The sequence below is a fragment of the Cricetulus griseus genome, chromosome 2, assembly GCF_003668045.3.
Source record: "Cricetulus griseus strain 17A/GY chromosome 2, alternate assembly CriGri-PICRH-1.0, whole genome shotgun sequence".
Classification (NCBI taxonomy): domain Eukaryota; kingdom Metazoa; phylum Chordata; class Mammalia; order Rodentia; family Cricetidae; genus Cricetulus; species Cricetulus griseus.
The window spans coordinates 441,996,477-442,016,172 of NC_048595.1; the positions used below are offsets into that span (position 1 = coordinate 441,996,477).

Genomic DNA, 19,696 nt, shown 5'->3' on the forward strand with positions numbered 1-19,696 from the left:
TCAAGGACATGTGGCTCTGATGTATGACAGCACCTATGTTTGGTCATTGTTGGGTCTCAGTTATGACATTTTCTCTCTCTTCAGTTCTCACGGGACTCCCTGATTCTCAGTGGGCAGTCAGCTGAATCTGTGGTATTAGGATATTTGTATCACCTTAAGTACACGTGGCTTTAAAAAAATGCAGTGAGCTAGCAGAAGCTCTCAACTGAGCTTGGAGATCAGCTCTCGAGGCCTGATAGTGTCACCACTGAGGATGACACTGATGGTGTCACCAGCCCTGCTCCCACCTGCCCTTCCCTGCTGGACCTGTGTACTTCCAGACTGTTTCCTAGGCTTATCTCAGGAGATAAGGTGTGTGTGTGTGTGTGTGTGTGTGTGTGTGTGTGTGTGTGTGTGTGTGCGCGCGCGCGCACGCGTGTATGTGTATATATTAAATTCGGAAAGCCTGGACTCCCCTTTTCTGGATGCATGACAACAGGGGAGCCCAACTAACTCTTCTCTTACTCCCTCTTACCTTCCTCTCCTTCTTGGCTCCTCTCTCTCTCTCTCTCTCTGTTTCTCTCTCTCTCTCTCCCTCGTCTCTTATGCTCTGGCTCTCCTGCCCTGTAATAAACTTCTTAATGTGCTCTCTATAGTTCACGGTCCATTGTGCTGGTTTCCATCTCGCGGCTTTACTTTTCTAATTTTTAAACTTTTACAGAAGAACCACAATCATGAAGACTGATTTTAATAGGTGGATGTAAGAGGTCCGGTCTAATATCCGTCTGTCATCGGTGACTTTGAACAAACCTGGAAGCCACTCTAGGGCCACAAGGAAGGACATGTGGTCTCTGCAGTAACCCTTCTAGGGTGAGCACAAAAGCCTCAATACGATTGGTGGAGGGGTTGCTTAGCACATAAGCAGGTGCAGTGCCAGTGCCTGTGTGGGCAGAGGGAATACCGTGGCACCAGTCTCAGAGGTTTGATGAGAATGAGAACTTTCTGTTCAGTATTTTAATATGATGTGTTTTTGCAATACCCTGGCTTCAAGGTTTTGGCAGTGTGAGTTTGCTTTGCCTTTTAAAGTACCTGTTTCTATAACCACAGGCAAACTTGGAATAAACAGAGCTCATGCCTTTGCTCCACACAGAAAATGTGGTCCCCCCCCCACGTGCTCCAGCCTAGAGCCTCATCATCCTAGCATCTGCTCAGATCTATGAACCGAAGAAAACTCTGAGCTTTGGGTGGCTTGGAGTTCTCAGCACCAGACAGGAAGTTTAGTGACTGCTTTTCCCAGGCCACAGCCAGCTGCTCAAAACACATAAATTGACTGGTGGTTTGGGGTTACATAGACAGTCTTGAAAATCGGATTCAGTTTGTGCAATCGACCTCATGGCCGTTTCACCTCTCCTTCCCTCCCCACAATGCCCTTTTTTCTCCCCATTCTTCACACCATTGGAAATGGGCGGGTGGGAAAGCCAGGGCATGAGTGTGGGCCTCACAGAGCCAAGGACCAGGACCAGTTGGGAGATTTTCCAGGGTTGTGATCTGGGCAAGGCACAGCCCCTAGGAGCAAAGTGGGGACAGTGTCTGTCCTGATCCCACAGGGTCATGGAGAAGAGCAGAGTAGGGACTGATAGAGACCCTGGGGACATTCAAAAGTTCATGCACTTTCATTTCTTCCTCCTCACTCCACCTCAAATCTTCTAGAACTCTTATTTAAGTGACTACACTTGTTCATTTCCATTACTGAGCATACATAGCTAGTCTGTACATGTTTGCTGACTCAGTAGTCAGCTTAGGAAATGTATGGGCAACCTGACTTGGCAGACAGAAAACAAACTGAAGAATCTCACTGTCCCCAATAATTTATCATTACTCATGATGTGTATGTGTATATGTCTGTATATGGGTATGCTCACCTGGGTACAGATTCCCACAGAGGCCTAGGGCATCAGATCCCCACTAGATACTGGGAACTGGACTCTGATTACCCACAAGAGCAGTGTATGTTCTTAACCACTGAGCCATCCCACCAACCCCTTGCACCAGCATCTAAAACAGCAAAGTACTAGCTTCCTTCTTTGTCTATTTACCTCTGTGATATCCTTCTCCATCACCTAGAGTAGAAAATCACAAGAACACCTAGAATACAAGAGGCATCTAAAAACTGTCTGCTGAATCAACCAATTGGCAAAGTCTGGTGTTTTCCACACAATTTCAGACCAGAACAATACTCATGGTGAGAAGACTCTGATCCCGGGGTTGGGGCGTGCATTAAACAGCCTGTGTTCACATACTCACCACTGTGAAAGCCATTCTTAGGCCCTAGCGTGTTCTCTCAGGGACTTGCCGTGGGTGGGTGCAAACCTGGGTAATGTTTTCCTCTATTGGCAGTGCTTGTAGTTTGCACAAGAACACTTTTAATTGGGAAAGTAAGATGAATGTATCAAAGGCGCTAACTCCAAGTCTCCAAGGGCAAGTGATGATAATAATTATGATAATGACACTAGGGATTGCTAGGTCTTAATCCCAGGACAAAAGGCTTAAGTACCTATTTAACATATCAAAGTGGACCTGGCTGCCAGGTTCTCCCAGCATCCCTCAGTCCCTACCTGTTACAGGGTGTAGTACCCAACCCACTAGCCTGAATTTTCCAGCCCAGGGGCTGGGCTGCCCTTCCGTCAGCTGCCTTTCCCTAGATAACCCAACTATTTTGGTTACTTGATCTTTTTACCTCTTTACTTTCCTGGCCTCTTGGTCTGGCTCAACCCTTCCTCCCCTCTCCACACTCCCCTCCCCCTCCCCCACATGGCCCAGCTCAGGGTCATGTCCACTCTGGACTCTCCCAGATGTCTCTGTCTCTGCCTACACTCTCCCTTTTATCTACAATAAACCTTCTTCTCCCACCATACCTAGGAACAGTGATGTCCGTTCCTTTTTTGTTTCTCTTTTTCAGGAATGATGGTGATTGTGATGGTGTAGATGGTGGTGAAGGTCATGAAGATAATAACTCTAATGGTGATGATGACTGTGATGGTGATGGTAATTATGACGGTGATGATGATGGTGTCAGTGATGATGATGGTAACAATGACGATGATGATGACGGCGATTGTGATGGGGATAGCAATTATGAAGGTTCGATTCTCGTAATGATGACTATGATGATGATGATGGTGGTGATGATGACAGTGATGATGATAATGATACTATGATGTTAATGACTTCAATGGTGATGGTGATGATGATGGTGATACTGGGATGACGATGATGGCAATGGTGACCATGATGGCACTGACTATGATGGTAATGGTGATGATAACTGTGGTGGTGATGATGATGATGATGATGATGGTGACTATGATGACAATGATTGTGATGTTGATGGTGACTATGATGATCATGGGGATTATGGCAGCAATGACTAGGATGGTGATATACAGACACAGCGATAGTTAATATCAATGTTGAGAGTAACTAAAGTCCTGTCTGCCTGAATTGACACCTGTAATCTCAGCATCATTACCAAGGATGCCCCTTTCCTCTCCTGACATCCTCATACCCTCCTATGTTTGGTGGATCCAAGGCCCTCCTCACAGTTCTTCACATATATACTCCACATCACCTGGCACACCAACTCTAAACAGATGGTGCCATGACCCGTGAGGAGTGGGAAGGGCAGCAAGTCTTCTCTAGGTTGCAGACATAGTCCATCAGCCCCAGTGACCTCAGCCCACAGTGCAAGAGTTTATCCTGCTTTAGCCTGTAGGTGAACTTGGGTAAGGCCTGGGATTCCCAGTAGTAGGTAGAAGCCACAAAATATGAGGCCATAGAAAATAAGAGAGCAATTTAGAGTCCTCACCTGGGGTCTATGACCCACCTCTGCAACATATGCCCTGTATCCAGATCATGGGCTGTTCTGGCAAAGCTAGCCAGGAGTGAAGCAAGCCAGTGCAGCTTTAACTCTGTTTCCCCTGTATTTTGGTAAAGGGTGATGAAACCATCTGTTACAGACAGCTTGTTGAGTTCACAGTCAAGATGGCTCATGCTTCTCTCTAAATAATTTCAACCATCAGAGATGAGTTTGGAGGTTTTTGTTTTTGTTTTTGTTTTTGTTTTTTTCCAGATGGAAAAGCCCTCTGAATCTCAAGGAAAAGCACCTATTTTAAAGCATGCATCTGGGAACACTGAGTCCTGTGGTCCCATGCCAGTGCCTGGGAGAAGCTGTCCCTGAATGAAATGTCCAAAGACTCTGCTGAGGTGGCTTTGTCCTTGGGCCAATTGTCCTCTGTTCAAATCTGTCCCCTATGACATGACTAAGTGTATTTCTCCTTAAGACCTGGTTGTAGTATATAGTGGACACCAGTGTGGGTTTTATAAGCCCTAGAATTTGTCTCCTCTTCAACTCCTGGGGCAGAAGGGAATTTGTTCTGTAGCCATTATCTCTTTATTAATGCTGCACAGTGAGAGTGTGTGTGCCCAACTTCTAAAGAGTGGGGGAGATCGGATTGCTGCTGCTAATGAGAACGGATGCCCAACACAGTCAGTGGCAGTGAGAATGAAGAGAAGGACATCCTTTTATGTTTGTCTTATAATTCACTTATGCCATATATAGTACAATATTGTAACAATAAACAAGGTATGGGTGGATAAAGAAAGTGTGGAATACATTCATGGCTGTATACTATTCCGCCCTAAAAACAAACAAACAAAAAAACACACTCTCACCTGGAGATAGTCATGGTAAGTGAAATAAAGACAAGAACACAAATACAAAACACTGCACAATCTCACGTATTTGTGGAATCTAAAACTGCCAATCTTATAGGTGTAGTGGTTACCAGAGTCTGAGTGGGCATGGGGAGAAGTTGGTCAATGCATATGGAGCAAAAACAATTCCATGTGTTGTGTTTACTGTAGGCTGATCATACTTTGTAATAGTTGGTTATGTTTTTCAAAGGAGTTTCTTATGAAAAAAAACTGCATATGTTCTAACTAGAAAGTAACCAAAAAATGTTTGATATGAAGAAAGTGTGAAACGACCTCAACTGCTCACTTCACATTGATGTATGTATTAAAATGGTGTTCTGTGTCCCATAAGCCTGCACAGTTATGTGTCAATTAAAATCAGAAACACAAAACTTTAAAATGAAGCAATTCCCATAAGGACCACATATATGTGTGTGGTTTGCTGGGACATACCCTTTACCCCAGTCTCTAGTTGAGAGAGCTTGGGTGACCTGGCTGGTGTGTGCAATGACTTAATTGTAGAGGTATTTCATGGTCCTTTCCCATGTTGGGATTCACAGGTGTGTTTTCTAGTTATCTCTTTGGACTTTTAGCTTACCTCCAATGCAAACATGTCCACCGCACCCCGTCCTACCAGCAACATGGAGGACTCCTGCAGAAAGAAGGGAAAGCAAACTTCAGTTTCACAGGTGTGCTCTGCAAGGAACCCACTTCTGCCAGCTTTTGGCAGCTTTGTTACCTCTCCGGGTTGTGAAGTCTGCAGGAGAAGCTAGTCCTCTGATTCTTCTCATCCACCATGAGTCAGCTCTGTCTTTCTTCCTGGGCCAGCCCTCTCTCTGGCCCTGGAAAAGCCTCTCACGGAGGTGTGCCTTGACTGAGGACTCAGCGTCACACTAATGGCAGTGTCTGCCTGTAGATGCTCTGTCTTTCTCTGGCATGGGCTCAGCCCGTGGGCACCTCAGCACTGCTGACAAAAATGACCCTGGAAAGGCTCCTACACCCCGGGAACACATTGCTCATTGATGCAGACTCCCCACTTCCTACCTTTAACTTGTCTTCACGTTCCTTAACCCCAAAAGTTCACTGACCCAACCTGGGATTCTGCCCCAAGAACCCAAAACCCATTTTTATCACACCAGCCCTCTCTCTGTCACAATGTCCCAGGATATAGTGCTTCCTCTGCCGCACCTGTGTCTGTCACCAAGAATTCTACACCGCATCCCCTCCCCTAACACCCTCCAGCCCACACATCTTTGAACTTTTATGGAATTTGCATCTGTGACAAGTTACTTGCTCTTTAATTATATTCTGTCACATTATTCCTGTTGACCTTGGCTGAGAAGCACACTCTCCTCAAAGGTAGACACATCTTTGTTGTGTTTTGCCCAGATTTGGACAGCTAAACCCAGAGAACTGCAGAAATCCCTGAACTGAGGTCATCTGAGCATGAGGGTAACTGCTATGTTTTCCTAAGTTAATTTTTTTTCACTTAAATGAATTAATTGTTTAAGGAACTTTTTATCGCCTCCTGAAATGGAACACTGGTGCTGTTTGCCCTCAGTAGAATTGGACTATAAAAATAAATTCCATGTAAACAGAGCAACGCTGTGGAATCCCACCTCTGCACATCTGTGGCCTGCGTCTGCCTTACTTGGACTTGGATGCTCCAAGTGTTACGGATATTTTCAAGATTGACTAAGAGCAAAAGGAAACTCTGCCTCTTTCCAGAAGGGTTGGAGGATGATTTTAAAAGGAGCCCACTCCTCCACTCTATGTTTTAATCTGTTAATTAGAAGTCTAGAGATGACCTACAACCACCCTTCAGTCTGGTATCAGGCTCTCCACAAGGCCTGCTTTCCAGTGACTGTGTGATTTGCTAAATGAATTAAGTGATTTCCAAGCAACAAGTTCCAAGTGTCGTCTCATAGGAGCCAAACAACTCCCCCAGCCCAGGCAGACATGATCGTTACCCTATGCAATGATTTGGAAGTGGGATGTCCCCCACAGTCTCATGTGTTTGGACACTTGGTCCCCAGCAGGTCGTGCTGCAGCTGTACTTGCCTCTGCTGCTGGCCTGACTTCCTGGGCTCCTTATCTTATGCTTTGTAGGGAGCCTCTGTCGAAGCTTCCTGCAAGACTGGAGATCCCCCTACCCCAACACACACACACACACACACACACACACACACACACACACACACACACACACACACAAGGCTTTGTGCACCACAATGGACTACTTTCTCTGGAAAAGGAGTGAAAACCAACCCTTCCTCCACACAGTTGCTTCTGTCAGGCATCAAGTCACAAGGATGAAGCTGTTTTTACCGTCTTTCCAGCTGAGAGAACAGAGCTACAGGACAAAGCGTCCCCCCCCACCCCACCCCCCGGCCCCAAACACAGTGGTAGGCAGCTAGATAGGATCCAGTAGGAGAAAAACAGTTCTCCAAAGTTCTGAGGAAGAGAACAGTTAACTATGAGAACATCTTGGGTTAGAAGAACTGAAAAGCCTAACACAGGGCATCAAGGCAGCCTTAGTGTCCACAGCATTAGGAAGTAGCTGCCACCTTTGTAGGGATGGGAAGAGTCTGAAACCGGAGCCTAGCAATCAAGATTGCCTGCTAAGAAACAGGAACAAGGGTGGGCTTCCCTGAAAGGAGCTGCCCTATGGAAAAATGAAGACACCATTGCTGTGCTTGACCTAACCCACAGGCCAGGTTTCCCATGGATCTCAGCAGCAGAGGCAAAACCCACCATATCTGTGGGCTCAGAGCCTGCAGGGGCTAGAGTCCCAAAATGCAGAGTGATGTGGGAGGGAGCACGAGGGGTGACTCAGACCACCAGGCACAGCTCCTCCAGGTGGTCTGACTCTACCATCTTCTTGCCACCCACAGCATAGCTGTGGTTGATTTTGCTGTATTTTACAGGAAACCCGAATTTGTGCATTTTTGGTCAATTCCAAGAATGGGTGGCTCTTTCTGCTTCCCAGCTCCAGGGACATAGTTAAGCTTCCTCAGATCTATGAAAGGTGACATTGCCACCTCTTCCATTGTCATTGGAAAATGAGGCCAAATGCTGCAGGGTAGGAAGTTAAAAAGATACCATGTTTTCTTTCTTATGTATTGAGAATAGGTCAAAGGCCTGTGGTTTGGGGTCAAGGCTCCATGCTTCATTCCTGTTTGCATTCCTAAAAACAAGCCAGAATTTCTTCTGGGTGGTGGGTATATGTAAGAGGTTGGGGGTGCTAGAACTGGATCCTCCTTCTTGGCCAAGGCTTCCAGGTTCACAGAACACAAGGCAGAGAGCCACAGGGCCACACACAAGATGGATTGGATATCCCAGGCTGTTTTCTCCGTGGGGGAGCGTGATGTGTAAGCCCAGAAGCATGGATGGAGCGATAAGAACGGGACTCAATTCTCTGCAGTGTGGCGAGTAAGCCAATGGAGGCAGAGTCAAACGAATTAGACAGAAATTAAAACATACTGTTTCTGCTATAGACTGAGGTCCTGAGTCACCAAGTGATAAAGGACACCAGGCAGTCACAAGGTCGGTTTCCCATCCCGGCTAGCCCAGGGTCCTGGCTGAATCTCACAGCAATAGTTGGAAAGGTGACTGAGTGTTCACAGAATTCTCTGAGACCCAGAACCTGGGCTGGCTGGCTGCGGGGACAGTGGATGTCTAGGAATGGGCCCATCCTGAGTGACCCTTGTGACGAGGGGCGGTGGCTGAGACTGGAAACCAGTAGGAGCAACAAAGCAAAGAGCCACTCTGGCCCTAGTGTTTCCCTAGGAGGGGGAACTAGGTCAATGCCTCCTCACTTCCTTGAGCATAGGGAGAAGTGACAGCCTTTGCCTTGCCTGCCTAGGAGGGACACCTGACTCTAGCTAAAGCCCAGTGTGGGGAGGGGATTGGAAAGATGGCCGGTTTCCAGCACGCGGAGGCTTACAACTGCCTGTAACTCCAGCTTTGGGGGAACCAGCGCCCTCTTCTGCCCTCCATGAGTACTGCACTCAGTACACATTCCCCATACACACACACACACACACACACACACACACACACACACACACACACACACACATATAAATAAAATAAATCTTTTAAATATCCCCAAGGGCACTTTTCTTTTCTACTTCTCATTGCTCTTTATAACCAATTTTGGGCAGAGGGCAGGTTTATGTCTGGGCCTTCTTGTGTTCAGCTGTAATAGATTTCCTCAAGTCAGGGATGCATACATTCCCTATCCTGAAAATCCAACCTGTGCTACTTCCAAAGAAAAAGACATCAGGAAAGAACAGGGCCTCCTGAGAATGTGCTTCCTGTAGTGTGATATCCACCTGCCCACATCTGTAGCACTGACCACACCCATTTGGGCGTGATCACAGGTGAGGACATGAAGGAAGAGAGGACTAAATCTGGAGCCTGGATCCCAGAGCTTCCGGGCGGGCCACAGAAGAGCACCCGGTGTGGCAGCCATCTGTTTTTTCTCTAAGTGACTTTTCCCTGAAATAAATTATATTTAATATTAATACCTAGTCCTGTGAAGCCTCATCTGTTCATCCACAGCTTCCTGCTTTCCTGGAAATGAAATGTGTCATATGCTCGTATTTCCTTGCAAGACAAAGACTACTTTTCACCATTTTTTCTGGGTCTTCCAGAGAGGGGTCAGCAATAAGGTGGCTCCAGGACCATTGCAGGATCCCCAAGGACCTCCAAAGTGATTCTAGCCCCTGAGGACACTGGTCCTGGCTGTGGTTGCTGTCAGTGCTCTGCTCTGTTTGTCACTGGGAAGGAACTTCTCCTGAGCTACACTGCATGAATTGCCCCAGGTGTCTACACCTTGGAGAAACAGAAGGGGCTTAGAGTTTGGTTATTAAGTTTTGGGCAATGACCATCATATCTCCTGGGTGGAATTCTAAGACCCTCATAGTGAAAAAAGTGTTAAAGAGTCGTAAGAAACCACCAGTGTTTAGACTTACATGGCCCATTTGACATGGAGTCACTCTTGTGAGCCACCAGGGAATTTTGTGGACACATCCGAGTTCTTGGGAACTCTGGGACGTTTATTATGCTTACAAAGTTGATATAAAGGAATGAGTGGGAATCTCAGGCCTCTGAGGAAAAAAAATTGGTTGAGAACATTGTGGGGGCCCTAGATGATGCCTGCGAAAGTAGAGAAACCTCTGGAATTTGCTTTTTCTGCCATCGTCATCCTGGCGAACACCATTAAACAAAATGTGTGCTTTGCACTTTAAAACTGAGTTGATTTCTGTGTCTGGGGAGAGGAAAGGCAGCTTTCAGGGCAGGAATAATTCCCACTGTCTCCCAGGCCCAAGGAACAAAGGAAGGCCATTTGCAATTTGAACAGAGGCTCTGAAAGGCTGTCTTTTAGACTCTGTGATTTCAGGGGCTCCTACACTCTTGGGCTGCCCCTCCATTTGCATTTTAACTGGGTTTCTTTTGGCAAGGCCATTGTGAACAGGAAAGCCTCTGCCCTTGTACACAGTGCCTGGGCAGCTGGGCTCCTGGTCCCATTGTGGGCAGGTGTTCCTAGGGAACATCCTCCTCTCAGTGCTCATATTTCAGCTGTTTTTGGTGTGTCCACATCCTCCTCTCCTTTGAAAGAACTGTGTATATTAGTTAGATCATGAAATAGGAAGCAGAATGCCCCACCATTCCCTGACTTACTGAAGATTTATGGGGAAATGAAATCAAGGCATCCATTCTGCGGATATCTCCGATAGAGATTGAACTCAGGCATGAGAAAGCTTTGACAAACCCTGTAGGTCAGGTCCTGCAAACACCACATAGTGACAGCAAACATCGAGGGACCAAGCAAGTATTCTCAACAACAGTCCCCGGTGATGCTGAATCAGAAGTCTGCCAGCATTGTTGCATCTGCACGGAGCTGAAGGTTGGAGGCTCACAGGGATCCCACCCACTGACGGGAGGAGTGTTAAGAGACACTCCACACATATGAAGACCTAGAACCCATGTGATGAAAGCAAGCCATGGTGACCTGCAACCTGCAATCCCAGTGCTGGGGAGCCAGCGACAGGAGGATTCCTGAGGCTCATTGACCAGCCAGCCTGACTGAATCAGTAAGCTCCAGGCCAATGAGATACCCTGTCTCAAAACCCAAAGCAGATGGCACCTAAAAAAAGAGACTGATGGTTGGCCTCTGGTCTTGAGTCCCTGTACACACTCAACCTGCATATATACAAACACACACACACACACACACACACACACACACATATTCACACATACATAATCCACACATATACACACGCACATACATATGTACATACACACATATACATGCATAGACATATATAGACACATACACTTAGTCACACACAAATGCACATACATATACTTGCATAGATACATTCACATATGTATCATAGACACATAGACACATTTGCACATGCACACATTTGCAATACACAAGTATATGCATAAACACAGACACATACATGCATATACATGCATAGACACATAGACACACACACGCACACAAATACACATAACCATATACATGCATAGATAAAGATACGCATACATAGACGTACAAACTTGGCACACATACATATACATGCATAGGCATACACACATGCATAGACACATTTGCACACACACACACACACACACACACACACACACACACACACACACTCCACACACAGAAGCAATAGCTAAAGCTTAGAAAAGAGGCAGGAAATGACTGAATGGCCTTTCGGTGCCACCCTGGAACTGTCAGACAATCTGACAAGGCCATCTAAGGTCTATCTGAAGTGCTAAGAGAAATTTTAAAAATTGATTTAATAGAAGCAATGTGGGGTCAACCCGTGTAGATGAGTGATAAGTCACAAAGCATTTCTGTCCAGTAGAAATGCTAATCAAGCCCACATGTTACTAATTAACTGATTAGCTTTTGGTCCCAGGCCATTGCTAATTTTGTTTCTGGCTGCCTGAACTCAGCATTCTTCTCCCACTGATCACACAGTCACCTCTTCTTTGAACTGCTCTCCATTCTAGCTCCCTGTGAATGGACTGAACACATCTTCAGAACACACACACTGTGTATTTATGAGCTCTGCTTTATAAAAGCCTAGAACATTCTATTCTGAAACTGCCTGCGTGCAAGATTTACAGCCACAGAGAAAGGCCTCTCATATATATGCCAAGTGTCCTGTGATGTGGAAAACGAGGGGGTGGCGGTACAACACCAGACCCCGGGATTTTGAAACATTAGCTGTGATTGGCCAGCTACTCCCTCATGCCAGAGCATGCACAGCATGAACACTGTGTACCACATACCCAAAGGCACTTCACAGAAAGCATTCCCATTTCTTCAATATCCCTGAAGTCATCGCTGGTCCCTCATCCTTCATAGGGTCACACACAGAGGACCTGCAGTCCTGGCCCCCAGAGTTGTGTTATTCTAGAAGCAAAACTGGGCAGCGAGAAGAACGAGGGCTCACTGAGCAGCCTACTGCAGACACTGCCTCCCTATAGCAGCTGACTTTTCTTCTTCCTGGAAAACTCAACTGGGTTGTAGCAGCAAATATGAGCAGGCTTCTGGGAAATACTTGCTCTAAAAAGTGGACTTCAAGTGTTGTTTTCTCTCTGGCACTGAGGGCCTTGAGAACCTTCCAGGCTGCTTGGTTTGCCTGTCCTACTGTTACTCATAGGGCCAAGAAAAGTCAAGGTGTTCATGGGTCAAGCTTAGCCTCCTAAATGCAAACTTCCTAAGGTTCCCCTGGGGAGATCTGGAATGTTCTCTGTACAAAGTATTAGCTACTTCCCAGCACGTGAGTCTTGTGATAATAAAGACTATTTCTCCATTTTAACTACCTTAAAAGACAAGGATGGGGCAGAATCCAATCCCTGGAAATAGATTGGTGACTCCAGCCAGTCTAGGTAGTGGACAGCCAGTGAAGACTGAATTGCCTGTCTGACTGGTCAGCCTGTTCCAAACATGTCAAACCCAAGTGCCACATACCAGGAAGTACCTGAGTATCAAAAAATATCTTCAGATGAAGGAATTACGAATTTGAAAGATCTAGCTTAAGTAGAGCATGCTCTCAGAGGGACAGATTAATAGCTGATTGGTGCTGCCTTATGGATTTATTATAAGAGACAGAAGCAGAGGGTGGAGCCAGTGTGAGAGTTCCAGAGACCACCCAGGGAAGGCTGCGCAAGGATGCACTTTTCTTACTTTCTTTTGGGAGTGGGGCCGAGGAGAGACAGTGTTAGGCAGGGCGACGAAGGCAGAATGGAAAGATAATAGGATTTATCAGGTTTTGAAAATTTGATATTTTTTTGGAATTTCACATCATGCACCCCTGTCCTGCTCATCTCCCAGCCCCTTCCTGTCTGCCCCTCACTCTTGTAGTGTACCCCACAGAAAGTGAAAAAGGAAAAAAAATAAGATTAAAAATAAACAATAATTTAAAAATGGGAAAACACTTTCCACACCCTCACATACTTTTAGTTTCACATAAAGTTTTGTTATCCCTACCGCTTTTATGATTGTGTCTTTCTCTATTACACACATGTGCATACACACATGCATAATATACTCATACACACATGTTATTTCCACAGTATTTGATGGATAACTGTCTCTGTCAGACAACACACACACACACACACACACACACACACACACACACCACACACAGGCACACACACACATACACACACACACACACACACATACACATACACACATACACACACACACACACACACACACACACACACACACACACACACACACACACATACATACATACACACACACACACACACACACACACACACACACACACACAGGCACACATACAGTCTAAATAGCTTTGCAGTGGTCCTTATGACAGGGACACTGATATCAACACCCTTCAGACCACCTCAAAGACACTGCACACTTTATCCATCACTTCTGTCTTGGATATTCAGCCCACAACAGGTACTGAAATGGAGATAAATCCACAAGGTGAATCCCAAAGCCTAAACCTCCACCCAGTGAGCCGACCACAGCCTATGAGGTTGAGTCAAGAAATACCTTCTTGGGTAGAGCTACAAATGTGGAATCCATTAAATCAGGTGCAGCAAAGGCGGGAAATGCTCTGAAACTAAGTTAAAAATAGAATTTTTCTCTTTATGCATGAGATCATCTTTATCTTTCTCCCTGTAAAGGTCTCAAGGCTATTAAACAAAACACCACCTAAATGGCATTGACCTTGCTCAAGACTACATAAAGAAGAGCATTTATAAGCTCATAAATCTTCCTAAGTGTACCTAGTTAGACCTTTTGCCTGTTTGTCCTTTAAGAACTTTATGAAGGGCCTGGAAGGATAGCTTGCTGGTTAAGAGCACACACTGCTCTTGCAGAAGACCTGAGTTCAGTTTCCAACACCCACCTCAGGTGGCTCTCAAGTGCCTTTGACTCCACCTTTTTAGGGGGATATGGCGCTCTCTATCAGTCTCTTTTGGCACTGCACTCATGTGCACAGACACACATCATCAAAGTAGAAAGGAAATCATTAAGGCTCTTTTTTAAAGTGGTGAAGTAAAACAGCAGACTCAAGCTTCATAGAAACCTCTGGAGTGTCCTTCCTCAGGTGTACCTGGTTTAAAGCTAGTTGGGGAACAAGTAGGGAGATAATGGACAAACACCTTTCTCAGGGCAGTGGAAATGGACTCCTTCCCGGCTCAAGGCTAGTGGCTGAGGAACCTGGCTCTGCTCTCTGCCATGTTGCCATATCTCTCTCTCTCTCTCTCTCTCTCTCTCTCTCTCTCTCTCTCTCTCTCTCTCTCTCTCTCACACACACACACACACACCAGGACTTTGCCCCTTGCTAAGTCTCCATGGGTATTCATTATTCACACATTTCTTGGTAGCAGGTAAAGTTTCCAAACTATGACCAAGAGTGTTGCTTTCACCTTGGCCCTGCCAGTGATCATGGGAGCAGCATGGACATTCAAAGCAACTGACTATGATGTTCCTTGCCAGGGAGCTGGGAAGGGAGATTAAATAGAATTGCAATTCCTGGAGATGGGTGTCCTGGGCAGTATTTATGCCAAGACACAAGGTGAGTGATCTGAGAGGAAGGAGCCACAAATGACAAACTGCCTCCATAAGATGGGCTGTAGGTAAGACGTTAGGGCATTTTCCTAATTAGTCACTGATGTGGGAGGGTCCAGATTCCCCCATGACTGTGCATTGTATGCACAGTCAGGAAGCAGGGTAGAGATGAATGGCGATTGATGCTCAGCTAGCTTTCTCTTTTATATCCAGTCTGAGACTTCAGCCCATGTGACGGCACCGCCCACATTTAAGGTGGTCTTCCCTCAACTAGAAACTCTCTCTGTGTAAGAAGTCTCCAGAAACTTGTCTCCTGGGTGATTCCAGATCCTAATACGCTGGTAATGGATATTAACTGTCACAGTGACTGGGAGCATCAAGGACAGGACACAATAAGCAACAAACCAAATCCTCATCCTTCAGTGCTCACGGAGTCAACTCTGAAATCCAGGGGAGAAATGGGTCAGCAGTGAGCAAAGGGGCAGGGGACTTCTAAGCAGCAGCTGCTCTGTGAGCAGAGGTGTGCAGGTTCCCGGACCCTTGACCTGCAAGGAGAAGGGCAAGGGGCGGGACCTGCCAGCCAAGATGCCAGTAGTTTTCTGCAACATATAAAAAGAGGCTTTCACCCCACTGAGACCCATGGAGCCATGAGTAATGGAAAGTGCGTCTCAGCTGTCAAAATAAATGAATAAAATGTATTTTATGGGGTGTTATTTTTAGTTTTATATGGCCAGATGTTCCAGCTGTATGCTGCCTTGTGTGCCTATATTTCCTAGACAAGTCATGGCTCCTTTTTTTTTTTTCTTACTGTAAGGAAATATCAAGTCTGGCACTCTGTTACCCAGACACTTCTCTCCTACGGCCTCACTTTTTGGATGCTGGTAAAGAAAAGGGAGGGCAGGTGGTGAGATGCTGAACAATACAAAGAGATATTCCAAAGTCCCTGATCTGTACCCAGGGGGTCTTGCTGAGAATCTGCTTTTGGGTTAGGCGGACCTTAATGAAGCTTGGTTGTTTGGTTTGCTAATCCAGAACAGCACAGGCGTGTCTGCAGCTAAAGTCTGAAGGGTAGATGGGGAACAATTAATCAGAAGGATCAAATCACAGAGGGCCAGGGAAAGAAACTCGAGAGGCTGCCATGTTACAGGCTCGCCAGAAACAGCTGAGAAGGACACAGAGTCGCTGGGTAATGAAACTCCCAAGGATATTGGTCATTACGCCATTACAACCCTGTAGACCACTGTAGAACTCAGCTATAGTAAAACAGTTCATTTCCTCTGAATTGAGGACCTCGGAGGTGTGGTCCCCTGAGCCCTCACTCCATCTCTCTCCTTGGCCAGTCAACTTCCTCTACTCTGTGCAGAATTGGAGCATCTCTTTATAGCTGCCACCTCGCTGTCTTCTCCCCTCCCATGTCACCTGCAAACCCCGAGGACCTTTTCTTTCCAATGTTTTATGAAGGGCAAGGGACCGAGAGAGAGGAGAAAGAGGAGAGAGAGAGAGAGAGAGAGAGAGAGAGAGAGAGAGAGAGAGAGGGGCTGAGAATAGATATATGAGGAGGTTTCAAGTCCAAAGAGTTCTCTAAGTAGCCATTTTCTGGTCAATAAATATTTGTTGGATACATTAATGATCTGCTTAGGGATGGCCGACTGCACCAGCACAGCTCACAGCCCCTCTCTGGACCAGCCTTTGAGTTTAACATCTATCAGATGCCTGCTGAAGACATGTGGGGTGGGGGAGCTGGTACCTAGTCTAGGCATAGGTGGATGATGCTGGGAGCTCTGGATCCCTGAGACACAGGCAGACACTCCTGGACACTTCTATCTTCTCACTCCTCCATCCCTCCCTCACCTTCACTTACAAAGACTCTTTCTGGCAGATCAGTGGCTGTCTGAATGCCTGCTGAACTGGGTCATTTGTATATGCAGAAAATCCCCTGGTGAGTCCCCAGTGGGGTCTACTTTAGTTGTTTCTCAAGTCCAAAAACTTGTGAAAGATATTTTAGTGAAAAAAATACCAAATTAACCAGGCTTGGAGGCGTGTGCCTGCAGTTCAAGCAGTTGAAAGGTAGAAGCAGGAGGGTCAAGAGTTCAAGGCCATCCTCAGCTATATAGCAAGTTCAAGGCCAGCTTGGGCTGCACAAGAGCATGTCAAAAACAAACACACATATATGGATGTTGCTAAATATGTGTTTGCATGGTCTTCGCCTGTGGCCCCTGCCTGGCAGATCTTAGAGGAATGAACCGATTATCCTGTGATTCCCTCATGACCCTCTTCTCTTCAGCTTCATTTTGGATTGCTGTCTTCCCTCCTCAGTCAGAGACCTGCCTGTGGCTGGTGGGACAGAAGGTTCTGCAGGGCCTGAGAAGGAGCTTTCAGTCTGGTGGTAGTTATGGGAGGAGTCATCTGAAACTGTAATGAGTGGTGGGAAGGCTTTCATAGTCGTTCAGCCATTCATGTGTGGCACAAAACTTTGCTCAGTATCTGCGAGCGCAAGTGTGTTCAGGAAAAAGACACGGCGGGGGAGGGGAGGTCGACCTTCCAGCCTGGAGCCTGAGGAGTCCCACAGTCTAAACATAGGAAGTGAGTTGGGGGTCTCTTTTTTCTGGGTGGGTAACTCCACGAACTGTGGTTGCTTTTCAGGGAACCAGAGAGGAGGAAAAGGCAGTAGGACCCTGTGAGTTAGACACGCTGTAAGTGGTGCCTCTGTGCCAGCCTGTGCTAGGCTTTCAGAGGGCCACAGACAGCCCCCACTCGCTGATGGCTCAGTATGGTGAGCAAAGCAATAAGCACACACAAAGCTTGGTTACTTAATCTAACCTGGAACCAGTTATCAAATGGCCACCTCCACTTAAGGACTACCAAGCACACAGTGAGGGCTATGGAGATAACTTAAAGAAGGTCTAATAAAACATCTGGAAAATGTTCTGGAGGCTGACTAGGGCTGTAAAGAAAGCCTATTTGACTTGTGCTCTTGTGGGGATGAAGAGGGTTCCATTTCTATGGGTACAATGTTTGAAAGCAGTGGTCAGGGTTTACAGTGTCCAGCGGGACAGACAAGAGCCACTTAGACTCCATGACTGTTGGGAGCTCACCAAGGTCATGAACTCAATAACAATCTTAATTATCACACAAAAAATCCTGGTGTGTCTAGCACTGTATCATGAAACACAAAAGAGGTGCACAGGCAATCCAGTGAGGGAGAGCCAGATCACCTCTGCGCTACCCCTAGGTAGACGGAAGCCAACCCCCAGGATGGGAGACTGACTTACTGCTGGACTCTGGCTTGTCTGCTTTTTTAGTCTTGAGTATCCTGTGCTTGGGCCCAGAGATGGATAGGAGGTATCCAGGCCAGGCATGGCTCCTCCTTTCCATCAGCTTTGTGGAAACGATCCTAGGAAGGTTGGAGCTGTGGTGTAGTTTACCTTTGCTTCCCTTCCAAAGATGCATGAGACAGAAGCAAGACTTCACCAGCAGCCACTGAAATACAGCTCCCCCAACAGCCATCAGAACATGTAGTGGCTGTGGCCACCCCAGGGTGGTGCCATCACCCATCACTGGTGGCTTGCCCTCTTCCAGGGATGGGTTGCTTTATTGTTGGTTGGAGATGTTCCCAGTAGGCTCCTTGGTGAGGAACACCTTGGTATATGGTTTTGTGGTAACTGTTAATGTTGATGACTGCTGTAGCAGACAGTTGAATAATCCACTCAGCTACGTGAAGGTAGGGTTTAAATGAGTCCAGCAGACTCAAGGTAAGTGATACATAGGTATTTATTTGGGAAGAACTCACACAAGTAATAGTAAATAACTGCAGCACTACTCCTGCTCCAGAAGACACAATCTCTGCCCTTCTGATGCTCTCACTGCAACCCAAGAGTGCTAACCAGCTAACCTGCTCTTCTTTGTAAAGGGCTACATCTGCACACCTGAAGCCACACCCATAGGATGCTGCCACCACCTCCAGTTCACTGGCAAAGCAAGATGCCACTACAGCTACATGCTTCAGCAAATGTATGCCAATCACCCACCATTGTTAGACCCTGGGGTGGGCACTTATCTCATGTAGGGGACACACTTTCCTCAGAAGTCATCAATATTTTTTGGAGAGCCGTATCACCAGCCAGCCTGTTAAACACAGTGATAGTGTGATGATAAGTAGAAGGTATGTGGGAAAGTATAGTGTGAGCATGAGAGAGGCAGGGAATTGTGCGTGTGTGTGTGTGTGTGTGTGTGTGTGTGTGTGTGTGTGTGTGTATGTGTTTGTGTGTATGTGTTTGTGTGTCCATGCATGCACATGAGATATGCAAATAGGTATCAGTGTGCAGATGTGAATGTGTGTGTGTGTGTGTGTGTGTGTGTGTGTGTGTGTGTGTGTGTGCATGTGTTTGTGAGTGTGCAGGTGTGTGAGTATTTACATGCACACTGTGTATGCGTGTGTGCATGTATGTGGGCATGCAGGTTTACCTGTGTGGGTATGCATGTCTGAGTGAGTGAATGTGACCGCACTGAGAGGTTGGGCATGTGACAATCTGGCTAGGGCCAGATCACCTCCCTGAAGTGGTGTGAACTCAGGCCCTAAGAAAGAGTAATCTAAGAAGAGCCATGGGCACACCAAGAGCTTTGGAGAGCCAGGAGAACTGGGAAGATGGACACAGGAGGGACAACAGTCAGAGTCATGTGATGGACACAGTCATCCAGGGAGGGAGGAAGCTGATGAAGTGACAGGAAAAAAGCAGAGTTGGAAGCAATGGAGGCCATGAGGGACTTTTTGCCACACTTTGTTTTTATGATAGATGTGTTTCAGATTTGCAGAAAAGATACAAGACAGCACAGAAGGGTCTTGTATACCTGGATCTCATATCATCTCAA

The 19,696-nt window shown here is 46.5% G+C and overlaps 1 long non-coding RNA gene across 7 annotated transcripts in view; it reads right to left on the reverse strand.

The window, feature by feature from the left end:
• LOC103159135 overlaps nt 1-19,696 on the reverse strand; it is a 70,251-nt gene that overhangs the window by 26,865 nt on the left and 23,690 nt on the right. For 4 of the 7 annotated variants that reach the window (XR_004768736.1, XR_004768734.1, XR_004768735.1 and 1 more), the window contains exon 4: nt 5,330-5,383. This is a non-coding gene — a long non-coding RNA (uncharacterized LOC103159135). Of the gene's footprint in view, nt 1-2,775; nt 3,407-5,329; nt 5,384-19,696 lie in introns of those variants that run through there. The other 3 variants (XR_004768731.1, XR_003481585.2, XR_004768732.1) reach the window with 2 other exon arrangements.